This window comes from Dryobates pubescens, chromosome 17 (genome assembly GCF_014839835.1).
Source record: "Dryobates pubescens isolate bDryPub1 chromosome 17, bDryPub1.pri, whole genome shotgun sequence".
Lineage (NCBI taxonomy): Eukaryota > Metazoa > Chordata > Aves > Piciformes > Picidae > Dryobates > Dryobates pubescens.
In genome coordinates, this window is record NC_071628.1 from 18637508 (window position 1) to 18663806 (window position 26299).

Here is a 26299-nt window from a genome sequence, read left to right on the forward strand (position 1 = left end):
GGACAAGCTGCCAGAGTTGGGGCTGTTCAGCCTGCAGAAGAAAAGGGTCTAGACAGACATTGGAGAGGCCTTCCAGCTGCTGAAAGAGGCCTACAAGAAAGCTGGGAAGCAATGCTTTACAAGAACTTGTAGTAATAGGATGAGAGGGAATAGACTGAAGCTTGAGGAGGGTAGATTTAGACCGGATATTAGGAAGAAATTCTTTACAGTGAGGGTGGTGAGATGCTGGAAGAGGTTGCTGAGAGAGGTTGTGGATGCCCCCTCCCTGGAGGTGTTCAAGGTCAGGTTGGATGAGACCTGGAGCAACCTGGTCTAGTGGAAAGTGTCCCTGCCCATAGCAAGGGAGTTAGATCTTTAAGGTCCCTTTCAAACCAAACCATTCCATTAATCTATGAATACTGCAAAATAAATACAGCAAGTTTAATGACTTCAGAGTGAAAGACCTATTATCTATACTTCATATCTTGATGAGTCTGTAAGACAGCAGTCTTTCACCATTAGTAGATCAGATTCAACATTGTTTAATGACAGTGAAAACTCTTCCCCCATGCTGCTTATCCATGGTATTAAGAAAGCAAATTAATTTTTGAAGCTATATAAATATCCCAATGGCTTACCTAGAGATCTGAACAAAAGTCATGCTTTGCTTGCCTTATAGAAGACATCCCTGACAACAGTACCGAATGCCTCACAGGAAAATGCACAAGTACTTCAAACCATATATCTATAACCTAACTCTAGATACCGACTATGTTACAACAAGCCAAGCCACTTCCACGTAGCACATCTTTTCTTGTTTGCGCCCATGGCCTTTTCCAAAGCAGCATGTCAGCAGCTGCATGCAAAACAGCTGAGAGACATAATTAAAAATACATGGAAATCTCTCTGCTGATGGCAGGGTGAGAATTAGTCAACGATCCTGCTAGTACAAGCTCTGTCCCAAGTTCAGCTGTCATCCAGACTGAACAGGGGGATGCACATGATAGGCATTCTCACCTTTTGGTCAGGACCATGTTCCCCCACAATATTTTCTATCATCATGAAGTTCAATATCAGCCTCCAGCTGGTAGAATAGTCACAGGCAACCATTCATCTTCAGTCACTGAGCACACATGGCAAAGAACCATAAGACAGTGGAATTAGCATATGCCACCTCTTATCTTCCTGGTAAGAGATTACACTTCAAAACTGAATGTTGATTTTGACCTTTATGTCTCTTTATCAAGAAGGATGTGAACTGGCAGAAATTGCCGCTATTGGGATTTTAGATCTGGAGAATTTACCAGCTACCTGTGAATCTCTGCTCCAGTCATTTTAACTAAAGAAATTTTAAATTCTTAATGATATGAAATCTCAGTTATCCACATTCTGGCACATGCAGAGCTCTTGGACCAATCACTGTTGTCTCTTCAAAAAAATCTGCATGTGGTGCTACCCAGAACTCTATGAGACAGTATCTGGACACATACCTGAGCACTCCTTCCCCCTTCAGGGGTTACCATATTAAAAAGACCTACATGATGCTGAAAATAAAGTATGAAGATATAGAACAAGAGCAGCATGGAGTCTAAAATTAAATCCTGCACTGCACAAGGAATTGGCTTGTCTTCTGCACCAGACTGCAAATCAGACCTATGGAACAATTACTGGAGTCGGCAGTTGTGGAAACTGCAGTACCTCTTGACACACAATTTTCATCCAACATGTTATAAATGTTATAAAGATTTTACTATACAGGCAACACGAGGCAGCAAATATACTATCAACTTGACTGCTACAGGATTTTGCTACAATTCATTTGGCAAAAGAAGTTGTGGTGTGGGTTGTTGTTTTTTTAAGGCATGCAGCTACTTCTTTTATCCTGCTGTAACAGCCAACTTGGCTTCTATTGCAGCAGCCCCTTTTGCTAGAGTAGAGGGCACTACTTGGCTTTCTGCAGATACTCTTAGGTCAAATGTGTGCAGGACTCATACAGATCCTTCTGCAAGTGAAGAAGGTTCCATATTCTGTTCATCAGGCAGGAACTGGAGGAATCTTTCCCTCTTTCAGACCACCTTGCTTTGAACTTAGCTACACCCCTCTCTGAAGTTTTAGTCCTAGAAACAGCTGTATCAATTCCAGTCGATTTCCTTCCAGTGCCAGGCTCCCCTTTATTCTATTTGTGATGTTTTTTTCACACTTTCTACATGATCAGCTCCATCTAAAGCACACCAGTGGAAATGGTTTCCCCAGGTAGGCAGCTAGTGTTCACAGCAGATAGAGACATTAAGGCAATTTTACACCAGTACTGGTAGACTTCACCCTTGTCCCAAAGAGTTAAGGAAAACGGCCTGAAAAGGGGGGAAAGAGCAGTATTCTCTGCTCTCTGTTTGTTAGTACATTGCTGCAAAACATCTGCAAGTCATGATACTAACAGCAGCAGCAAAGAGGACTATGTCCCAAAACAGCACCCATCTTGCACCCATCTTGCACAGAAGTTAGGAATACACTAACTCTAGGAATATCTTGTGTATGTGAACAGCACATGGAGAGCAGAAAAGGGCATACATGGACCTGTGGTGAGAGGAACAGGTGGTTCAAAATGCTCATGACACAGAGAAATAACAACCACAGGGAAAGAGCCTTACAGCTCTTCAAACATCAAGTCTTTATTTGCACAGACTTGCTCAGTGTCAGTCATTACGCCCATTCCTCCCTGCCAAAAGAGGAGGCAGAAGGTTAAGAGATGACTTCAGACATTAGCTCACTTCATACTTCACTAAATCCATCACATGGCTGGAGACTAAAGAATATTGCATGAATCTTGGAACTGGATGTAGGTTGTGGATTTGAACGGCGCAAAAAATAAGCACTCATGATATCACAGATATAAGCCAATACATCACATAACAGTAGGATGGCCTCTGTGTCTCTTCATCTCGGATATCAGATAATGTCAACCCTGCTCCAATGCACTCTTAGAGAAGATCAACTCATATCATCAGATGCCTCACACATGCATTTTTAACTAAATTCACAAACAGATGAAATCTGACTGCAACAAGCTACATTTATTCAGATATCACATAAATATCAGCTGTTATTTTCTTATAAATGCAATTGCCAACATGTAATAAATAAAAGAACAAACCAACACTCTACCCTGCCAGGCAAGAAACAGCCAAGACAAGAACTCATCACTACAGTCTTATCCTTCTGCCACTGCTGAGCTCCACTCATAATTTGCCAGGCAGAAGCTTCAGGTTTAAAATAACTGTGACTGCAAGCTAGAATTAAAGCAAAGCCAAGAACTTTCCATTCTTGCTAAGTAAACTGCACTGAGTGTAATGCACTAACACAGGGCAGAGTTCTGGAGTTCTTTCAAAGACATTTCCAGTCTTTCCATTCCATTTTAGTCAAGAAATAAAAAAGATGAGGTCTGGTAGCTATGGGGTGTTTTTTTAAACTTTGACTACAACCTATTTTTCAGCATTTCTTCTCCTCATGGTTATGTTACACAACAAAAAAATTTCCCACTTTTCCTTGACCAGAAGAAAACTAGCATAATTCCTTACAGTCAAGTACCTAGCTGAGAACCCAGATCCAGCCTCAGAAAGGTAGCTATAAATGGGAACAAGCCCTAGAAAGAAGTCCCAGCTGTCAAGTAAAATTGGCTGCTACATGGAGAATTATTAGGGAAGCTATCCTCCAATTCTCCTTTCTGCAAAACAGTAAGGAGGGCTGGGTCAGGGGAAGTCTATCAGAATCAGTTGTTGGGTTGGGTTTTTTCAGATTGGTCGGTTTGTTTTTCAGAGCAAAGTTCTTGTGCTCTTAGTGGTTGATAACTTGAAGGAAGTATGCAACTGTTTTGATTAATAATGGATGTAGTAAGTATATGGAAATCATCGGGGGTGCTCCTGTTCGTTGTATTCTTCTCACCAGGACTCTACTGCAAATGAGGTAATATCACAACAGGTCTTAATTCCAAGATAAAATATTGCAAGAAATTACAGAGACAAAAATACTGGACAGGGTGGGGAAACCACATATCTAAGGAGTTAAAAGCTGATTCAATACTATTTTCAGAATATTTTGAAACAAGCTTTCTCCTTAAAACAAATTTTTGATGACTTGGTATTTAAATACCCTTGAATCACAACTTTTCAAATGCATTTTAGCCTTCCACAGGAATTTGTTTCACATGAAGTGTTTCAGGCAAAGAATAACAAAAAATGGGTGATATTAGTAACCTCTATGGTAGCTAGAGTAATAACCATAGACTCATAGAATCAAGAAGGTTGGAAAAGACCTCAGAGATCATCAAGTCCAACCTATCACCCAACACCTTATGACTATTAAACCATGGCTTTAAGTGCCACATCCAAGCCCCTCTTGAACAGGGGACAGTGACTCCACCACCTCCCTGGGCAGTCCATTCCAATGGCCAATCACTATTTCTGTGAAGAACGTTCTCCTCACCTCCAGCCTAAACTTCCCCTAGCACAGCTTGAGACTGTGTCCTCTTGTTCTGCCACTGGTTGCCTGGGAGAAGAGACCAGCCCCCTCCTGGCTACAACCTCCCTTCAGGTAGTTGTAAAGAGCAATAAGGTCTCCCCTGAGCCTCCTCTTCTTCAGGCTAAGCAACCCCAGCTTCCTCAGCCTCTCCTCACAGGGCTTGTGCTTGAGACCTCTCACCAGCCTCGTTGCCCTTCTCTGGACATGTTCAAGTGTCTCAATGTCCTTCTTAAACTGAGGGGCCCAGAACTGGACACAGTACTCAAGGTGTGGCCTAACCAGTGCTGAGTACAGGGGCAGAATGACCTCCCTGCTCCTGCGAGCCACACTCGTCCTGATGCAGGCTAGGATGCTATTGACCCTCTTGGTCCCCTGGGCACACAGCTGGTTCATGTTCAGCTGCTGTCAAACAGTACCCCCCCAGGTCCCTTTCTGCCTGGCTGCTCTCCAACCACTCTGTCTCCAGCACTGCATGGGTTTATTGTGACTGAAGTGCAGCACCAGGCACTTGGACTTGTTAAATGCCATCATGCTGGACTCTGCCCATCTGTCCAGCCTGCCAAGGTCCCTCTGCAGAGCCCTTCTACCCTCTAAGAGAGGGTAGAACAACACCTGCTCCCAACTTGGTGTCACCTGCAAACTGGCCTCCAGCTGGATGTGGTGCCATTCACCACCACTCTCTGGGCCTGGCCCTCCAGCCAGTTCCTAATCCAGCACAGAGCGCTGCTATCCAAGCCACGGGCTGACAGCTTGGCCAGGAGTTTGCTATGGGGGATGGTGTCAAAAACCTTGCCTAAGACCAGATAAACTACATCCACAGCCCTCCCCACATCCACCAAGCGGGTCACCTAATCATAGAAGGAGATCAAGTTGGTCAGGCAGGACCTGCCCTTCCTAATGGTCAGATTGCCCCTGATCACATGGGTAAAGCTGGTCATTGCCTGTCCAGACTGATACCATAGGTCTGGTCCTTGCTAGAGGGCAAGGCTTAGGGATCTGAACCTTTTTGTCCTCCCTCTTTAGCAAGGCGCAAGCAGAGAAAGTGGGTGTTCTTCCTCTCTATTCCCTTCTTCCCCAAGGCGGGATGGTAGCAGAGGTAAAAATAGCCTCTTTATCCTCTCTCCTTTTGAGCTGCCATTAAAAAAAATATACACTGAAATTCTTTAATCTTCCAGTCAGCATTTTGGAGAATTGTATACTGCCACAACTATTTATTTATTTATTTAAAGGCAGTTAATGGCTTAAAGAAGACCCCCTGAGAAGATGCTGTCACCTGGTAGATTTGGGCACAGGGAGAGGGCACAGCTTCCCCAGGGATTACACTGTACAGTGAGACAGGTGTGCAGTTAATGGTGTTCAGAGCTCACTTCATGCCTCCTGCAGGCAGAGAGGCCCAGTGTGAGTCTCTGGGCCAGGACAGAAGGACAAAAACCCAACAGAGAAAGCTGATGGCTCACCAAGACCTAGAGCTTCAAACCTGGAGCTGAGAATTAACAGTGATGCATCAGCAATGGAAAACACTTGTTGGACGCTGTGGCATTGTACCCCTGCTAGTTAAAGCACATGTTGCAGTTTTTACAGGATAGTGTTGTACTGCTGTTGAGAATCTTTGAAATCTGATTAGGGTGATGCACAGCTGGAAGATAAAAACAGAAAAGAAAATAAAATGCTGGCTTTGTGTGAGATACAATTATTAAATAATGTAAGACATCTGTAACTCATATTCCTTTTGCACTGCTTTTGGGAAAGTCCTGCAAATGTGTAACGGTTTCACAGAAGATGCCATATATAATCTATACCATTTACCTCTGGTATATTCTGAGGAAATCCATTCATTTATTTTTAATTCAGGAATATAGAAGCTCAAGAGTTTTCATGATCCTTTGTGTTTTGTAAGTTATGAAGCAAGCTATAGAAGTAGTTTGTAGTAGTTGTAGTTTGCTCATAAGGCAGGTCAGGTTCCCTGGCGCAATGACAACTACCAAAATCCTTCAGATAGTCACCAGTTCCTGATGCTTACTTTCTGAAGAGCCTCCATAATTACTTCCTGTGCTTAGCAATATTATTTTCTGCTGCCATAAGAAATATTTAGGATGAAAACACTCTCCCATTGGCACCTTTCTGTGTGGTATTAAGACTTGGAATGTATTTATATTTAGGTTTCACCCAAGAGAAAAAGGTTCTTGTATAATTCAGTACTACACTTAGAGAGGAAAAAACCTCTAGGCCACAATATGTAGTTAATATTCAGAATTAAGTCAGTTTATTATGCATCAACTGGTAGGTCAAACTCAGCTTTGTGTGTTGTAATTTATAATACAGCTTTATGCCCAAAGCAATATGGAAGCCCTGAAGCAACATTGTGAATTATTACAACTGAATCTGAACACTGTCTACGAAAATGTATACAATTGCTTGTATTTCTGCTACATGCAGGCTATAAACACGATGTCACATAGCTCTATGCTGCAAGGACATCTAAATAAAATATCAGTTTCATGACCAGTGTCAGGTTTGGCAGTCTACTTCCTGCAGTCCTAGTAAGCAGTAGTCCAGTGCTTCAGTGGATTTAACTAAATCAGAAAATGCAATATAACAAGCTTTAGAACTTTCTAAGAACTAAGAGATTTCACTCCCCTAATGGCATAGCAAATAAAACTGCACAGCAGTTTAGTTATGTTACAGTTTTGCCCAGGCTCAGACTTCATATTTACATTTTATATTTAGCAACCTACATGGGCAAGGCACGAAGCATGGAAATTCTGGACATTCTCAGGAGCTAGAACTGAACTACACTATTCCCTTCATGCTTCCACACCGGGACTCCTTCCTTCTCCAAACTGAACAGACATCCCCTTGTCTAGGGGCAAAGCTGGGCTGCCTTGGCAGTGCCATCACTGGGGAAGGCTTGCTTCTGAAAATGGATTAAATTCTCCTATACTCAACAAAAGAGAATATTGGAAATAGGCATTACTGATACATTTAAACCAGTTACAGTCTCTTCAAATGCTGGGGAAATGAGCTCCTCCCCTCACATTTATCCTGACAGCAGTCTAGGTACAGGGTAAGACAACTCTAGAACATACAGCACCTTTGCCACGCCTGAAAAACCAGACATGTTTTTATTGCAAGTAAGCTTAAGATTTAAGCTTTTAGTGAGCTTAAGATCTGGGATCATTAGGCCAAACTTTTAGCAGAAGTATCCTTCCAGAGGGTATTTGAAGCCCTTATGAGTGGCATGAGAGGAGAGAACAAAGTTTCCACATGAAAAATGGTTTTCCTTGCTCTCATTCCATTACTCTGAGAGCTCTACCCTCAACAGGTGCATTAGCAGTAAGTTTGCCAGCTCAGGCTTGGTCAGCACTTTCATAGACTGCTGCTAATGCTCTGCAAGTTCTATGTGGCCCTGTAAAGAAACATATTCAAAACCTAACCAAATCCTACAATCAAACCCCACTGACATTGGCTAATTAATTCTGAGCATTTTGATGTTTCTTCTCTGCATTGCACAGCACATCTCCCTGAACTCAAAAAAAGAGCCTTATTTATACACTTCTTGGAGCAGTTTTTCACTGCTATATCCCTATAACTACAATATCATGGATTTATGCAGCCTTCTGACTTAACACCTCTTTGAGAGATCAGAACTAGTCCCAAGAGGCTTAAGCCTCACCTAAATTAGTTCCCAATGTGAAAGAATCTGCAAATAAACTAATTAGAGATTAATTGGCTAATACATATAGATAAGTTAATTAGAGATTAATTAGTGTTTATATAGTATGGCCCTTAGAAGATGTAAATTTGCTCTGAAAGTACTAAGTATTATATGTCACTTTCTATGGACAGTTCTTGGTTGCTGAACATATACACGGTACTTGCTATTGTATCTACCAGCTTACACATCTCCACACAACTCCTTCCACATAGTCTGTCATTATGAATTCAATCCTCTCATCTAGCAAAATAATTCACTGGAGAAAAACAATTTAAAAAACAATCAAATAATTTACAGGCATACAGCTCCAGAGAGGGAAAAGAAATGTCCTCTTCTGTCGTGCAAAAAAGGTGAAGAAACCTGGAAATCATGCTGCGCTGTATGTTGCATAGTTTCACAAATCCCCATGGAATCCTGGAGCAAACAAGGTCTCTCCAGAATTTGGATCCACATGCTTCTTCATGACACATCAATCTTTCTGAGATATAGGCCAGATTCACAGGAGCATGTATATGAGTGCCAGTACATCCTAGTAACAAACTGCCTTCCTATTCCTATATAGTTTCAACTGATAAGAATTTTGCTTTCCTGACTCAGGCTAATTCCACCCAAGAGCTGCTGCAATTCCATCAAGGCTATGGAAAATTGTCTATGTTGTTAATCTATTTCTGCCTATTAAGTGTATTGTGAACTTTCTTTTAGCAAAGTTGTCAATCTCAAGTATGGATGTACATATTCCTAGACATTTTCCCCAGTTCTGGATTGGTTATTAATTCTAAGGTGTTCATCAATGAATGGTGGGCTGTAACTGAGTCTTGAATCAGCCCTAGAGAGAGGAAATCTGAACTGCAAGCTTTTAATGGTGAGGTTTATGTAAGTCCTGTGTGGTAATTTGTACTTCAAACCTGATACTTTTTTTATACATATTAAAGTCTGAACACAAAGCTACTGAAAGTTAACCAGCTAATGCAAAACACCTAACAGACCTGACACTTAGGACAGCTGTTCATTTTACAGATTACTTAGCTGATATGCATACAGGTAGAGCCTCAGTAACAGAACAAAGCCAGAAGTTAGAGGTCAGTAAAACCAAGCAGACTCCAGACACACAAACCCTGCAGAAACATTCATCAAAGCTGATACCTGAAGACCACAGGGGATAAAATCAGTATTAGTCTACTAAGGGAGGGGGGGGAAGTAAATTTGTGCCCTGGGAAGAAAAACTTCAGCATCTTGGATCTAATCAGTATTGGCAGAACCAGCAACCCAAAAAAAACCCAAGTCTTCAAAGTGAATATTTGAACAGAAGGACAATTACTGCAGGACCAAACATTACCCAGGAAAGGTTTTCCTTGCACAAGAATCCACACAGCACCAGCTAAATGAGATGTATACAAAATCCCCTGTTGTTTCCAGCTACATGCACACATCCCACATGCTAGGAAAGTAATCAGAAAAAAACTTTCCTATAACTCATGTAAATTGAGCTCCTCAGTCACGCTTCTGAACCCTCTTCTGGCTATAACAGAGAGCTTCTGCCACAGCATGCTGCTTGTAAGCACCTCTGGGAATGATGAATTGGACCAATAAGTCTTTTCAGGTGGTTTCAGCTTAGCAGATTTAAATGGAGTTTTATTCTCTTGGCAAATAATGGAACTGTTACACCACCACACCACCAGTTTGAACAACTACAACAACAATATGGGTTTTTTTATTCTTAAGGTTCAATTGCACAATCCAAACACTATCATTAGCAGGCAAATCCACAAACTGTGAAGAGGTTATTCAATGCAATACACAAAGTTCTTAATTTATCTTTGTCTTTGGTCTTTATAAGAAGAATTCTACCTTACCTTGCCCTGTTGGGAGAGACAACAGACACTTGAACCCCAAGCCTCCATTACAAAAACATTTAAAGGCCTAGTTTGCTAACAATTTATAATTGGGTAACAAACTCCAAGAGAGCAAAATAAAACTAGTTAGCTACAGTAACAAAAAGAGGAGAATTGAGAGCTGTCCTGTCTTACTTTGAATACCACAGGTTAACAACTCCCACACGATTTGAAGCACACAGGATTTCATAGACAGAGTATAACACAGATGAACCCCATCACCTCTAATACTGTCATACCTACTGCCAAACAGCATTTAACCAGCTATTTAACACTAAGCCTCAGTTGTCTGCTGCTGATATGCACAATACATAATTCACATGAATTTTAAGTTAAATTCCCTTCCAGCTTTTTTTTTTTAAACTTCCAGACATCTGACCTGCTTAATCACAAAACTGATCCAGTAGAAAACATGATGTAGAGTTGAAACCTCACTCCAGTTACAAAGTTCTTCCTATGTAATTTGCAAGCTTTATGCTTTCTCTGCTGTAATGTTTCTGCTACATTTAAAAAGGAGTTGATACATCAGCATTTGTTCAACTATCTACAAAGCCTCCACCCATCACCCTTAAGTCTTTTCCTTCCTTTTTTACACCTGTGCTACTGTCCTTACATTTTTGTTGTGAATATGCCCTCAGAAATGAGCGGCAAATATATCAATGAAAATATGTGTTATTTTTTATATATACACACAAACTCTGTAACGAGGTATTTACAGTCACCCTTCACAAGTATCGATATTCGGTTAGTGAAACTATCTTTACAGAATGTTTGTGTATGGACACTTAAATCAAACAATTCACAAATTCACAGAACTTAGAATCGAAACGGCTTCAGAAAGCGGCGGGGGGGGGGGGGGGGGGGGGGGGGGGGGGCTGTTAGGCAGTGACTGGCAATCCTCCACCCGGAGCAATCTAAACGCTACCCTAACTGGAAACTCTATCAAGAAAGGCTTGACTTACAAGCTGAGAACTTCGTGAAGTCTCCCCTTAATAATGTTCACAGTCCAGAGAACGTGGCACGGATGTGCCGTAAGACGGAGACAGGAAATGGCGCCGGCCGCGTGGCTGCACCGCGTGGCTGCTGCTTCTCCCAGGACACAAAGGTTTCCCGCTCGAGGGGGGGCAGTGGCCCGTCAGCGACGCTGGTTCACACAGGCTACCGCACACAGCTGGGTGACGGCAGCAAAGGAGCGTGAGGCCTCTTGGGGCACTGGCTTGAGCCCCGGGCAAGGTGGACCACGGCAGCACTGGCACGCACACGCACACACACAGAGGCTCCAACACGACGGGGGGGGGGGGGGGAGGGCGCTCATTTACCAAACGACCCCTATTTACCATTTGCCCCAGTGAATACTGGTCCAATGAGCATTCTGTTGCTAACGCAAAGATTAACCAATGGACTAACACCTACCAAATACGGCGTAAGTATCTGCTATACCCAGGGAAACAAAACATATAGCCTGGGCCTTGCGTACCACAGGGGTGAGACCACGCCCAGGCAGGCTGTTTACCTGGACTCAGTGGCGCCAGGATCCCCCCCTGCTGCCTCCAGAAAGGAGCGGGAAACAAAGGCGGGTTAACACTCAGAGAAGTATGTTCCAGAAATGTTTGGGGCACAATCCTGACCATAAGCGCCCTTCACTACAATTTTGCTGACAAAGGATATCAGCAACACAGGGCTGCCTAACTATGGAACATGATTAGCTTCAAACAGGTAATGGCAAATCATGCTCAGCACTACTTCTGTAACTGGGGTTAGTCTTCAACCCTGTAAGCAAGTTAATTGTGAGTTCAGAACAATCTGCATTTGCCTCCAAGCATTCAAGAGAACCATGCCTGTGAGCTAGGACATCTGCTGGAACAGTAAGGGTGATGGGAGCTATGCAGGATGTTCTGGCACATGCAGACCAGAGAGGGTCAGAGTTTACCAGTGTAGATACTGCAGGGGTTTACCATTACTACATGAGTGCAATCAGAGCTGCTCTAACTCCAGGTGGAAAGTGACAGATTCTCAGAAACACACTAAAAGGTTCATGCCTGGGCCCTGCAATTTTTTCTTTTTTTTTTTTTTTTCAAAGGGCAGCAATAACTGAAAGACAGTAGCTGAATACAAAGTTTTCTGAGGGCAGACTTGAAAGAACCTGATTTCCTCCTAGCTGCCTTTCAACCCTTCCCCCTTTCTCTTTCCATACAGCAAGCGCTGTAGATAGATACAATAAAGAGTCTGTGCTATTTCTAGTCAAGGTCAGTAAAACAATTTTTGTATTTTTGGCTTGAAATAAAATTTAAAAAAAAAATAATCATCATTCCCCTAACTTGGATGATCTTGTTCAACATTAAGCCTTGAATGTATATCTCTGTGTGCTTAGTTACACCCATCCTGGGGGGAGGGAGGGTTGCGAGAGCCCTTCCTCTCCCACAAGACAAAAGAAACCTGATCCAGGTGGACTTGGCTTCCCCCCCCCCCCCCCGCCAAGAGGAGAGGTCCCCCGGGTCTAAGCTGGTCTGTTCTGCTCCCCCTTCCTGTCCAGCAAGACGATAAAGGGGAGGGCGTGGCAGCCATCTTTTTCTTTGCTCCTGCCTCACTTGTTCGAGAGGACCCACAACTGCTGCTAGCCTCCTGGTTCTGCTGTGTGGTCGGGCCTGATCTCCTTCCTGCCACATCCATGCTTCTCTAAAGGACTGAAATCCACATACATTGAGGGAGATACAAGGCCATCCAAATTAGGTTTTGGATATTTTCCTATTCATCCTTATTCCTTACCCATGTAAATCCTCCCTGTTATTGATATATATATATACACATACATATATACATCTGACTCCAGATTACTTTTTGATAGATTTACCTCCTGTCTCTTCAGGGGCAGGGGGAGGATTTCTAGGTGTTTTGCTACCATCTGAGCTCTTAAACTCCAGTTAAGGCTCAAACCACTACACTCTGGCAAAACTGTGGTGGGTGAACATGCATTACTGTTACTGGCATCTGGGGAAAACTTTCCTGGTTCATTCTGATTATTTTATTTTTTAAGAAATTTCATATAAGAATTCATAAAATCTGTACTCTTCCGGGCTTTTCCAGGATACTGGTAAATGTTTTCGCTTCCCTTCAGTGAGTACAGCCATCTTTTCAAGCACAGCCTTTTCCCTGAAAGCAGGCACCACTTGCAAAGCATTCATACCCAGAGACTGTAACATGCAGTGGAAAATGTGCAAAGCTAGTGCAGGATGAGTAAAAGCTCTTAAGTGTATGCTGCTCATTAATTAGTCAACACAGTCTCCAGCTGCTTCTCTCATTCAGGGCTGTGTTCCTTTGCTTTTAATTTTTTTCCTCCCCCACCCATGAGAAACCACTTCCATGCAGGCAGCTTGCTTTAAAGAGATTTCCACTGTGTCTCATATCACCTATATTAAGTGCTCCATATAAAATCAGGGAGCACATTTTAGTTACATTATGCTGACTTCTTTCCCTTGGAATCATGTATAGTATTTTTACTTTCCCCTCCACACTTTTTTTCCCGCTGTTATATTCACTGGTATTGCACATAGGTGCAATATGGACAAAACCATACAAATCCCCTAACATCTATCTGTGTAAGAAATAGTATGTTGTGATGTTATGCACATGAACAGAAAACTCAATCAAGGTACTATATATAACAAAATCATGCTATCCACCTAGAAACATGGGGAATCAATCAGCATTAACTGTTTATAAGAGAGTTCAAAGGCATCAGTGCAAATGACCATTCCTAGCAGTTCTAGACAACAAGCAAGAAACATGAATAGGTTGTGACTTCCAAAACTCACCATAGGTGCTAGTGTATAGATAAAGTGTATAAATGTGTAAAGCAAATGTGCAGCCAGGAAAACATTTGTGATGCAACTTGGAATAGGAACTTGTATCCCTGGAATAAAATCTAGGGCTGTAACCTTGATTTAACATCAGCAGTCAGGAACAATTGCTAACATTTCCCCAAAGCAAGCAAGAAACAAAATAATGCTATTTCTCTGATCATAAAAGCTTGTGTATTGACATGCATACATCTAGATGCAGAAACGTACACTGCACAGGAACAGTTTTCCTCCTTGTTTTAGATAAAACCTGAGATTACTTAATGGTAGCTGAAGGCTGAAAGCTTCACGGATTACTTTACCTTGCTTCTCAGTTTAAACAGAAAATATTTTGGAAGTTCATGTAGAAGATTTTGCTGTGATGTCAGATGTTACAACATGAGAGAAATTTAATTGCTTTTAAAGCTAGCTCTGATAAAGGCCTAGCTAGCCTGTAAGTGTCCCATTCAAAAATGCTTTTGGATTGTTTATGTCTTCTTTCACCAAATTTGTATGAAGGACAATCTTGAGCCATCTGGTGCCTATTTAATTTTTAACCACCTCTCACTTGGAATATTTCTTTCTTTATACTTATTTTGTCTTAACAAATTGGCCATAAGCTAAACTGCACCATCTGTGACTTCCAGTAAATACAACTGTTGCTAATGAAATTACCCAGCTTCATCATTTTGATTTAAATGCATTGCCTGCTTTTTCTATGACCTTTCATTGCTTGCCATCAAATCACAGCTTTCACACATTTAGATACACACTCATGTAGGTCAGGCTTCAGGAATAAATCTTATCTGTGAATCTCAAGAAGCCCGGCCAAGCTTGCTCAGCAGGCTGGCATGAGCTACCCACAGCCAGGGCCATGCTAAGAAATCATTATGGCATTTGTGACCATCCAGCTCAGGGGCTGAACTCAGTGTGTTTCATGCTCCAGGGCAGATCCCCTGCCATGTGACCAATTGGTCACTGTTTCTTTTTCTCTTGCCTCCCATTTGTTTGACTGAATGAATTAATGATTCTGGATGCACTAGCCCAGTCTTTTGGCTATCCCGTCTCTTATTCAATCACAAGACAAATCTGACCAGATTGAACTGAAGGAAGAGTCTGGGACCCTTACCTTAAAGAAAAATAGCAGGAAACTAAGGGAGTCAATGGGAGATTAGTGGTGGAGGTGAGGTATATCATCACATCCTTATCTGCACAGTATTTTAAGTCTAAAAGTAATCTGGTGTGATTAATTTGAGCCTAGAGGAATCCACACCCTTGCCCTCACGTTAAACTGGTAGGTGCTAGGGATTTAAGAACTGCACCTTAATTTAAGGAAAAGATACAGGTGGAATTTCTTCAGTAAGAACGTGATTTACTCAAGTATCCTCATCCAGGAGACATGGGCAAGTTCAGTGGTCATTGACATGGTCCCAACGATGTTTTTTTAGGAGCACTGTATGTCTGATACCACAAACTCTCTATCCCTTAGAGAGATGCAACTCTGCTCAGATGGAAAAAGTAGAAGCATCTATTTCACAAGTGCAAGCATCTATTCTGGAGATTCCTTAGATGTTCTGCTAAGCCTTTTGTTCAACATGGATTCCATAGTACTGAAATTGCTGTCCTGGTAAGACATGGCTAAAGACAGAATTTTCAGCCTCAGATCTAGAGGCTGACACCAATGGTATTGTGATACCAGTTACTGATCTGTAAGAACAAGTCTGAGTACAGCACACACCTACTGTATCTTTCCCAAACCTTTTCCTTATACAACAGTAGCATGTACCATGCAAACAACATTCCATTATTTTACTATGTGGTGAGACCACAAAGGTAAAACATGAATACTGCAAGGACCAAGGAATGAGCAGCCAGGTTTCTAGGTGACATGAACTGGCTTGTTGTCAAGCCACATGTTTGCACCACTTTGTGATCGCTCTGTCACAGATGAGGAACTCATAATCCAGGTATATTCTGCATTCTAAAATGAACCCTTATTTCCAGTTACCTAGAATAAAGCAAAACAATTTAACATTTAATTACAACATATGAAACTCAGTAGCTCAGACTAACTTCTGTGGATAAGAAAAAGGAGAAGGCAACAGAAACTTGTAAAGCTCAAACCTCACATTTAGTCATTTCTCAGAAATCTAGTATCTAGTCAGCATTAGAAAGACTGTGAGATAAAGATACCAATCTCCTCTGTATATTTATGCTCTCCCTAGCAGATGTTAGTCAGGATTATGACAATGGGCCAATGCAGGCATGGAGATAGCTTTGGACATGCAAGCCCCTTTCTCCAAACTGTCCACTGCATCCTTTCTAAACACACACCTCTGTTTGGCTTCCACCCAGTGTCTACTTGGCCTGTCCTTCTAGCTGGAGTCATTAATTTAGTGAGGTCACAATCCACTCTTGATGAAGCTAATGACAGGTTATATCATCATGTAAGTGCTACAAGTTATGAGTCAGGATGGAGGACTGATGAGTTAGTATGTGGACTATGTTTATACAGCTATATCACAGAATCATAGAATTGACAGGGTTGGAAGGGTCCCTAAGGATCATCTAGCTTCAACCCCCATGCCATGGGCAGGGCCTTCTCACACTAGATCACGTTGCCCAGAGCCACATCCAGCTTGGCTTTAAAAACCTCCAGGGATGGGGCTTCTACCAGCTACCTGGGCCACCTGTTCACCCTCATGGTGAAAAACTTCTTCCTAACATCCAATCTGAATCTACCCATTTCTATTTTTTTTCCATTCCCCCTAGTCCTATCACTACCTGGCACCCTAAAAAGTCCCTCCCCAGCTTTCTTGTAGGCCCCTTTCAGATACCAGAAGGCCACAATTAGGTCTCCTTGGAGCCTTCTCTTCTCCAGACTGAACAGCCCCAACTCCCTCAGTCTATCCTCACAGGAGAGGTGCTCAAGCCCTCTAATGATCCTTGTGACCCTTAGCTGAACAAGTCCAGCATGTCCAGATCCTTCTTGTAATAGCGGCTCCAGAACTGGACACAGTACTCCAGTTGGGGGTCTCACCAGGGCAGAGTAGAGGGGGAGAATCACCTCCCTTGACCTGCTGGCTGTGCTTCTCTTGATGCAGCCCAGGATGGGATTGGCTCTCTGGGCTGCAAGTGCACACTGCTGGCTCATATTGAGCTTCTCGTCCACCAGCACTCCAGGTCCTTTTCTTCAGGGCTGCTCTCAAGCCAGTTGCTGCCCAGCCTATGTCGGTGCTTGGGATTGCCCCAACCCAGATGCAGGACCTTGCCCTTGGTCTTGTTGAAGCTCATGAGGCTGTCATGGGCCCACCGCCCCAGCCTGTCAAGGTCCCTCTGGATGGCCTCCCTTCCCTCCAGCGTGTCTGCTGCACCACACAGCTTGGTGTCGTCAGCAAACTTTCCTGAGGGTGCACTCAATGCCACTGTGCATGTCACCAACAAAGACCTTAAACAAGACTGGTCCCAGTACTGATCCCCGAGGGACTCCACTTGTCACTGGCCTCCACTTGGACATGGACCCACTGACAGCCACCCTTTGGGTGTGGCCATCAAACCAGTTTTTTATCCACTAAATGGTCCATCCATCAAACCCATTCTGCACCAGCTTGGAGACCAGGATGTGGTACAGGACAGTGTCCAAGGTTTTGCTCAGGTCCAGTTCAATGATGACAGTTGCTTGGCCACCATCTATTAATATTATGACCTCATCATAGAAGGCCACCAGGTTTATCAGGCAGGATTTGCCCTTGGTGAAGCCGTGCTGATTGAGCCCAATCACCTCTTCATTATTCTTTTGCCTCAGCAGTGCCTCCAGGAGGATCTGCTCCATAATCTTACTGGGCACAGAGACTGACTGGCCTATAGTTCCCTGGGTCATCCCTCTTTCCCTTCTTGAAAATGGGAGTTATGTTTCCCCTTTTCCAGTCAGTGGGGACCTCCCTGGACTGCCATGACTTTTGGAATGTGATGAAGAGCAGCCTAGCAACCTCATCTGCCAGTTCCCTCAGCACCCACAGACATATCCCATCAGGTCCCATGGACTTGAACACTTTCAGGTTCTTCAGATGATCTGGTCACGAATCTGATCTTCACTCACAATGGGCAATTCCTTCTTCCAGTCCCTGTCATTATCTTCCATTATTCTGGGAGTGTGGCTGGAGCCCTTGCCAGTGAATTCTGAAGTAAAGAAGTCATTGAGAACCTCAGCCTTCTCCATGTCACTTGTCACCAGCTCACCTGTTTCCTTTCTGAGGGGGCCCACACCTCCCCTAGTCTTCTTTTTACCATTAATATACCTATAGAAATTTTTACTGTTCCACTTCATCTCCCTGGCTAGGTTTAATTCTAACTGAGGTTTCGCTTTTCTAACCAGGTTGGTATCTGAATGGAAAAGGCAAACAGAAGAAGAGCACATGAGAGTTACACTAGCATTTATGATTAAATTTCAAAACCTGGTAATTTTTTTTCAGAAAAAGACAGGACTTCTGTAAATATGCTTGATAACTTCTTCCTGTCAAGGAAGGTGAATCACCTTTGCAAATAAGCTTACTAGTTTTGCTTAAACTTCCAAGAGTCCTGGCAGTGTAAGCCAATCTTTGCTGCTCTTTTTTTCTATTTTCAGCACAAAATCCATTGTTCCATTGCTCCTAGAACTGCTGTCAGTGCAAACTACATGTGAACACACCATTTATTTGCTTACTCCACTGGCACAATCCCAAGAGATGTCCATAAACAGTTAGAAAGCTTAATAATTCATTAACCAAAAAGACCCACTTTTTGGTGTAGACTCAATACGGTAGTTAAGGAGACCAACAAAGGGAAGACATTCATACTTGCAGAACCCATGACTTGGATGACTCTCAGAAGCACTGGAAAGAAAAGAGTAATATTTACAAGAAAATTTCCAGAATTTGGTGTTTTGGCAGTGCAATCATCTTCATGATGTCTGTCAACATGAAAGTTTCTGTAATATCAAGTTGATACACAGAAATGAGACTGTAAAAGGAAGCAGCATTGTTCATCAGGGAAGACTTCCAGAAGCTGGCAGAAACTTTAGTGTACAGCCCACAGAAATTGTTACAATTTCCAAAATACAAGATGCTAGATGGCTGCTGGCAGCTAAGCTGACTTCCTATGTATTTAAAGCAGGAAAGAACTGATCTTAATGAGAGAGAAAACATCATTTTAAAAACCACCAGCAAACAAAATAATAATAATTAAAAATAATCCCCCCCAACACACACCCCAGAATCCAGAGCCCAATGCTTAGTGCAAACACTAAGGAAAATAGTTTCTCAAACTTCCTTCTGTAACTGCCTTCTGCACGCAGGTCTGCTATTGAAGAGATGATCTCACAAGGCCAGGATTACAAACCCAAGGCTTAATAAAGGAAAATGGGAAGAAATGGGAAGAAATACAGGAAAAGGAATGTGCTACCTCAATGATTTACTATGAACAGTCACAGAGACAACTAAAATCCTTAACAGCTTGGGTTACACATGTTCTAATCTATATCAGTATGCCAACAACTGATAACAGGAAATCACAATGTAATCTGGCAGGTTTTGTTTGATGAGACTGGGCTTCATGTAAAAGATAATGCTCCGCAAACCAAGGCATAGATGCAGTTAAACCTGCCTGATACCAGTTACCCACAGTTAGATGTTTCACAATATCCTCATGTTATATGGCTAGAACAGGATGACATTTCAACTCACAGTTCATGGCTCTTACAGCTACCTCAATTTCTTCAGAACTGTAATTTTTTTGAACTAGAAAAAAGACTAATCTAGTTCAGGAAGTCTCCACGAGATTTAAAGCTGTCTTGCCCTGCAGCCACAACACTGATACGCATCCAGCTGAACCACAAAATACTGTGTAATCAATTGCATTTTATCTGCACATTTGAGTATCAAACCATTTATCATCATGCCCAAAGAGAACCTCTCCAAAATGAACCCAAATAATTAGAATCATCCATGGGAAATAAAAAATAAAATTTAAAAAAAAAAAAAAAAAAGATCAGCAACTCAAACATCCCAAAAGCAATACTGAACAGACACTTTTGTGGCAAAAACTACTTGATGAAAATCACTGTGCAACTGTCGCCACAGTTTATCAACCTCTGTTGTTCTGTGTGCGCTTGTATATTCAGACAAGGAAAGAAGCCAGGCTAATTGGAGAGAACTGGATCTAGAAGAATAATTGTAGATAGGAAATATTTGATATGTTTTGCAACACTTCACTGTTGTCAGCTACATACATTTCATGTGCAACAGCACAGCTTCTCAGAGAAATAATGACTTTTCTACAGACACAGTCAACACAGAGCTACGGACAGGTTTTGCTGCAAGCAGGAGAACACAAGGTTGAATCCATGTAGAACTTGGATCTGTAATTTCTGTATAATGCTTTTAAGAGAAAAACAAGCTTAAGAAGAAAGCTTAGGGAAGGATTAAACTTCTGGTTTGTTATTTAAGGTATTCTTTGAAAAAAGCCCAAAGGCAGTTGATGTGCAGTCCCTCACACTGAGGTTTCTGCAGAAGACAAGTTTATTTCTAGTTTTAATAGCAAACACAAGACCAAATATTAGTTGGACATTATTTAGACAACCATTTTAAAGCAATTGTTGCATTTCATCCCCTGTCCTTTTCTACAACCTCTACCCTATGATTGTATAGGCAGGGTAACAAACTAGATGCAGGACTCCAGGTGTCAGTTTATGAAGTAGCTTCACACAGGCAAAATAAACCTTTCCCTTTTAATTTTCTTTGCTGTTGAAAGTACAAAATTAGGGAAAGTGAAGTCTTCTTGATATACATTTTCCCTACTTCATGAAAGCTTGAAACACTACAACAGTGCCAGAGCTGCCATTTAAAAGGGCAAACACTCTGACCTTTAATTCAGATGGAAAATCTTTCTCTCTAAAACCTGAGGACATGTATCATTCCATTAACATCAATTATTTTTATTAATTCACAACCCCAATATTAAGTTTGGTGTCCTGCTTTTATTAGATGTCTTCTAATTGTCATTTATACTCATCATTTCATGTCTTATGTTACTGCTAACACTGAAGTTTGCCTTCTTTATTCTTACCACGTGACCTTACGCCAGCGTATTTGTACAATTATAGATGGAATACAAAAGAGGTTTAAATTCACACTGCAACAAAACATTTTGATCAGTCCTCTGTTTTCTGTCTTTCAGTTGCACCCTCAAAAGATGAATCTGGCTCCATGTTTGTCACTGCAGAACTCTAAAATATATTGTTATGACCATGTGTTAACTCTAGATAGTTAATGATGCTTTTGAAATACATTAGCAAAATCCCAAGAAAACAGACAACTGCTTGAAACTCCAGATTGAGAAGCATCAGATCAGCTTAGTTTCACTAGACCTAGGTGCAAATCAACATCTTAAGAGAGAGTTCTGTGTGTACATCTCAAGTATGAGTTTATGCTAATTGCTGTCCAGTAGCAATGCAATTTACAAAATAGAGATATATTAAATGACTAAGTCAACAAAAAGGGTGGGCTTCCTTCCTCTGGGAGGCACGAATACCTGACTGGCAGTTTAGCTCAGCAGATGAGCAGAAAAACAACTTTGTCAGTTCTGACCATCAGTCTGACCTTTCAAGCAATGAGAATGAATTCCAAACTGATTTTATTTAGGATAATCACTTTTTCACACTGTGAAACCATTCCAGTTCTTTTGCTGCATGAAGAATTCTTGACAAACTCATCACAGGCTCTTTGCAAAGTATATGGATCCATCTGCCCTCTTTGTAAAGTGTTACAGGTGATTTCCCAATACACTTTCTCATGGAAAGAATTATCTCCACAACACATGGTACTCTGAAGTGGAACGCTACCTCAAACAGCATTCACACAGACAGAATCTAACATGCCTAAACTTTTAGTTACTCTCTCTAGAGTAGAAATTTCTTGCCAGAAATCCTCTCTATGCTAATCACTTTCTTTACAAGTAATATTGCGACTTAACTGCACACCCTTAAACCCCTACCTTAAAAGAAGGAATTAAAAAGGGTGAGAGAGGGAGCACATTCTTGCTAAAAAAGTAAGAGAAACCAGACTAACAACCTTCATCTTATACTCAACATTCTGCCCATCTACATATGAGTAAGATAGAACAGCATGGAGAGTAAAATCAAAGACGAATGCTGCTCCTGGTTGGATTTCAATCACGGTATCTAGTCTCCACAGTGAAACGCACCCATTTCAGTGTGAAATAAAGAGAAATACCAGAAGCAAATATCTTGCAAGCCTTCCCAGTCTTTCTGAGCCTTGTCTGCATTTGTTACAACTTCCATCGCTTCCAGCAGCTTAGGAAGTGACCGTGAGCATCACAGAGGCTTTAATCAACCCTCATTTTTCAAAACCAGACGCAACAAATCATGTTTTGTTTCATTACAAAGACATCCTTTCATGCCAGATAACAACTCCACTGAAGAATTGTCAAGTGTTTCACTATATTCTGTTTGTAGAAGCAATTTAATAAATAAAAATAATTTCATCTCTTTTTGAGGCACCAGCTCTGTACTTCATCTAACTTTCTTTATCTAGGTACTCACTGTTCTATCAAAGAGCTCCTATTATCTACTTTATTCCCTGAGACTGGGCATTTCTTCAAACTCCTAGACTGAGAAGTCCCAACATATGCAAGAAGAGTAGCTTTTAGGATGCTTAACAAATGCACTGTCCACATTGTCTACATTCTGTATTTCTGCCAGCTAAAAGGCAAAAAGATTATCTTTCCCTCTTTGGTTCAACATTACTAAGTCAGAGCTGCTCACCAAGACAAAAATAGATATCTAAGGGAGACTTCTAAAGAATATTTTCTCCTTTTATCAGTGTTTACAGACAAGACTAGGAGAAACAAGCCTCAGTATCTGAAGTGACTTCATTTCAGATGTGTGCATATCATAAAGGATATACACATTTTGCCATCAGCTTCCAGATGAAACACACAGTTGATATACACTGGAGTCTTAGACACACCTAAGATGTGATACCAAATTTTACTAAGTAAATAGTCCTATTATCTGCTAAAATGTTTAACTTCAGAAATATTAAGGAAGAGTATTAAGAAATATTCTCAATGCTAAGGAATTCACAAGTTGTTTGTCTGTAGTTGCCTAGGGACAGTTACCTCAAAAATCTAAGATATCCCCTTTTATACATCTGTTTCACATTCCTGAGAAGTATTTCTGCCTGTGAAGAGAAGCAGCTCTGCAGGTAGAATATACCTATAGATACATTATCTATAGATTAAGGTAGCTGATCTACAGAGACTTCTTCAGGGAAAAAAAATATTGTATTTCTAAGGCTACCATATTTTAGATCTTCAAATTGTCATACAATATTCCAATTTTGGGAATACATAGTTTTACTTGTGACTGACAATTAGATCTAGTAAAACACTATTTCTACTTAAAAAAATATCACAGAATGTAATCAAAAATGTGTCTGGTGATGCTTTTTAAGAGTATCATTTACTCATTATTTTGTGTAGAACATGTGCTGGAAGACAGTTTGATGTTGAAGTGGGACTTGACTCAGCTTTCAGAAAAATAAGCTTACAGCACTTCATCAAGTCCTTTCAGGGATTAGTTTGTATCAAATATATCCTTATTTGCATTTCAAGTTACCTAAAAGGAACTGCTATCAGGGTTTCAAAGAAGATAAAGCCAGACACTTGGTTCTGAATCAAGCCATTTGATTAAGGGGAAAACATATCCAAGCAATAAAAGACAGACGCACAGTCACAACAACAACCACAACACACATTTGCTGTGCTACAAGTTACTCTGTTACACCATGGCATGATTCTCCTTGCCTACTGAAGGAGATGGTAACAGGGACTGAAACCTACAAAACCTAACTCCATGGGACTGAAACCTCAACCAAATTAAAAAAAAAAGATCAAAAGAGCATCAGATCTACAAAATAAAGTGCTCAGAGGAAGAAATGCTAAGAATTAGAATACCTGTGCAACTTCAGCAAGCTCACTTTGTGAGTGTGCATCATCTGGTGGTCTTTAAATTTAATCACAGGAGCCTTGTCTCACTTAAGGGAGTGGAAAGACAGTGCTCAGGAAATATACTGAATAGCAGGGGAAAAGAAAGCTGAAGCCCAAAGTGTTTCCTTGCCCTGTCTCTCTTTCTGAGAAAATCTGGAGAGCTTGGGAAGAAAGATATCATAAGCAAAAGAACAGACTTCATTTCATGCTTTCTAAACTGGATTCTGCTGCTGACTCTGTCCCCACGCACCTGTGAAGCTGTACAAATTACATGAGGCAGGAATTCTGTGGTGTCTGTTTGTTCTTCATTTTATGCAAGTCCAGCTTAAGTAACTTGATTTGCAGAATCTCAGCACTGTTAATCACTAGAAGAGTTATCCCTGGAGCCAGAAAATAAAGTAACATTGATAACTGAGGTTCTAGAAATATCATCATTCAGTAGGTAGGGTATTGAACTTCCACCTACCCCAGCTGTCCATTCATAAACTGGAAGAAATGTTTCTACCTTGTCTGCAAGTGGCATTCCAAAAATAAACTCTTAAATGTGAACGACAAATGTCCTCACAGAAATTACTATTTCTGTACTCAGCAGTATTAGTACTGCACAGTAAATAGGACATGAGCCATAGCCTGTGCAGCAACAATACAATGCAACACCAAAGAACTGCTCATTTTTGAGAGCTGAGTGTCCCGCACACTGAACGAAATGAGGTCCTGCAGGAAAGGTTTGTAATTACAGAATTTAAAAGCACCTCATAAGTGCATTTGCACCTAAAGAGGCCAAACTGAAGTTGCATGTGAACATCTTAATTTTAATTAACAGTTACTAATTTGAACATTTGGAGAAGACATTAACTCCACTTGTTTATATGAAGTGCATTGCACACATTGCACAGCTGAAAACATGCCAGCTGCAGAATGTGGACCCAGTCACTGGTTAACACCAATAGCCTGACAGCAGTCAATCAGTGGACTGAGTACACCCAAACAGAGCACTCTGACTAAATTCAACTTCATCAAGCACTCAAAAAGTCGGTATCTACAAAGGGAACAGACTGTTTCTATCCATTCAGCACTGCTGCAAAAAAAAGTTTAGTTTCAGAAGAATTTATCTAGAAAAAGGAAGTAGATCTGGCAAGAGTTTGACATTGCTTAAGGCAGGCACAGGTGGATGGAACTGCAGGCCAGGTCAAAGGAAAGAAAAGATTTATGTTATGTGCAAAGAAAAGGGCAGAAGAAAAATAGCCGATCGGGCTGGGCTGCACTGAAGTGAATGAAACAGCTGTTCATACAGGGAAGGAATGGTCAGGTAAGACAGGTTGGAAATAATAATCATAGGGCCATCTGCTGCCCTGGGACTTTGCACCCTCAAGGTATGAAACAAATTGTCTCCTAGGAGCTCAAGCAGTGTAGCCGTTACAAGCCTGTCAAGTAAACAATGCCTGAACAGGGCATTAAAGTTTCATGCAAAAGTTGTTCAACTAGTTTACCTGACAACAGTAAGTGAAAACAGTGCTTGTTACTAGGTTGTTGATTTTAACCAAATGCTCTGCGAACACTTAAGAAATATAGCACAATATGAAGTGCCACTACCATTTTTCATCTAACACAGAAGAAGTACCAGCCATTTATTTTGTCATTACTTGAGAAAGACCAATTCTTATTCTGATGCCAACATTCCATTTTCAACAGGCCATTGTTTGAATGGTTTTGACAAAAAGTTTGAAACAGGTGGAATCCATGACGTAGGTATTTCCTTGACCTCCATCAATTTAATGCAATTCAAAAGCCACGCTGTGAGATAAAAAGATTTCCTGGATGATTTATTGCTTCCATCCAAATCATACACTATTTACTGCTGTCTTGAGAAGAATGAGAATGCATCTTTCCATCTCTGGAAATTTGTGTAGCTCTGTAAACTGATCCAGATAGTGACCCAGTATTTTCTACCAAAAAGTTATCTAAATCATATCTCGGATATTTAACTTCAGCCAAGGGTGGCTAACCTACATAATGTCACTTCCATATTCAGTACATTTCCCTTCTTAGGCCACTGGATTGCAATGAATACAGTTGGTCCAATTTAGCAGGACAGAGTAGCTGAAATCGTATCTAGTTCTTCACTATGTGTCAAACTACACCCAGAGAGTCTGGTCCATTTAATAGCTGCCCCTTCTGCCCTGAGCCCACTGCTAGGCTGTGGGTCACTAGGCAGTCCTACCTCCCCAGGCACAGAGCATGCTCCAGTTCCAAAACCTTCCTGCAAGGATGCCACAGGTCCAGCCCAAGGTGAGCTGAAGGGCAATGCATCCTTGAGG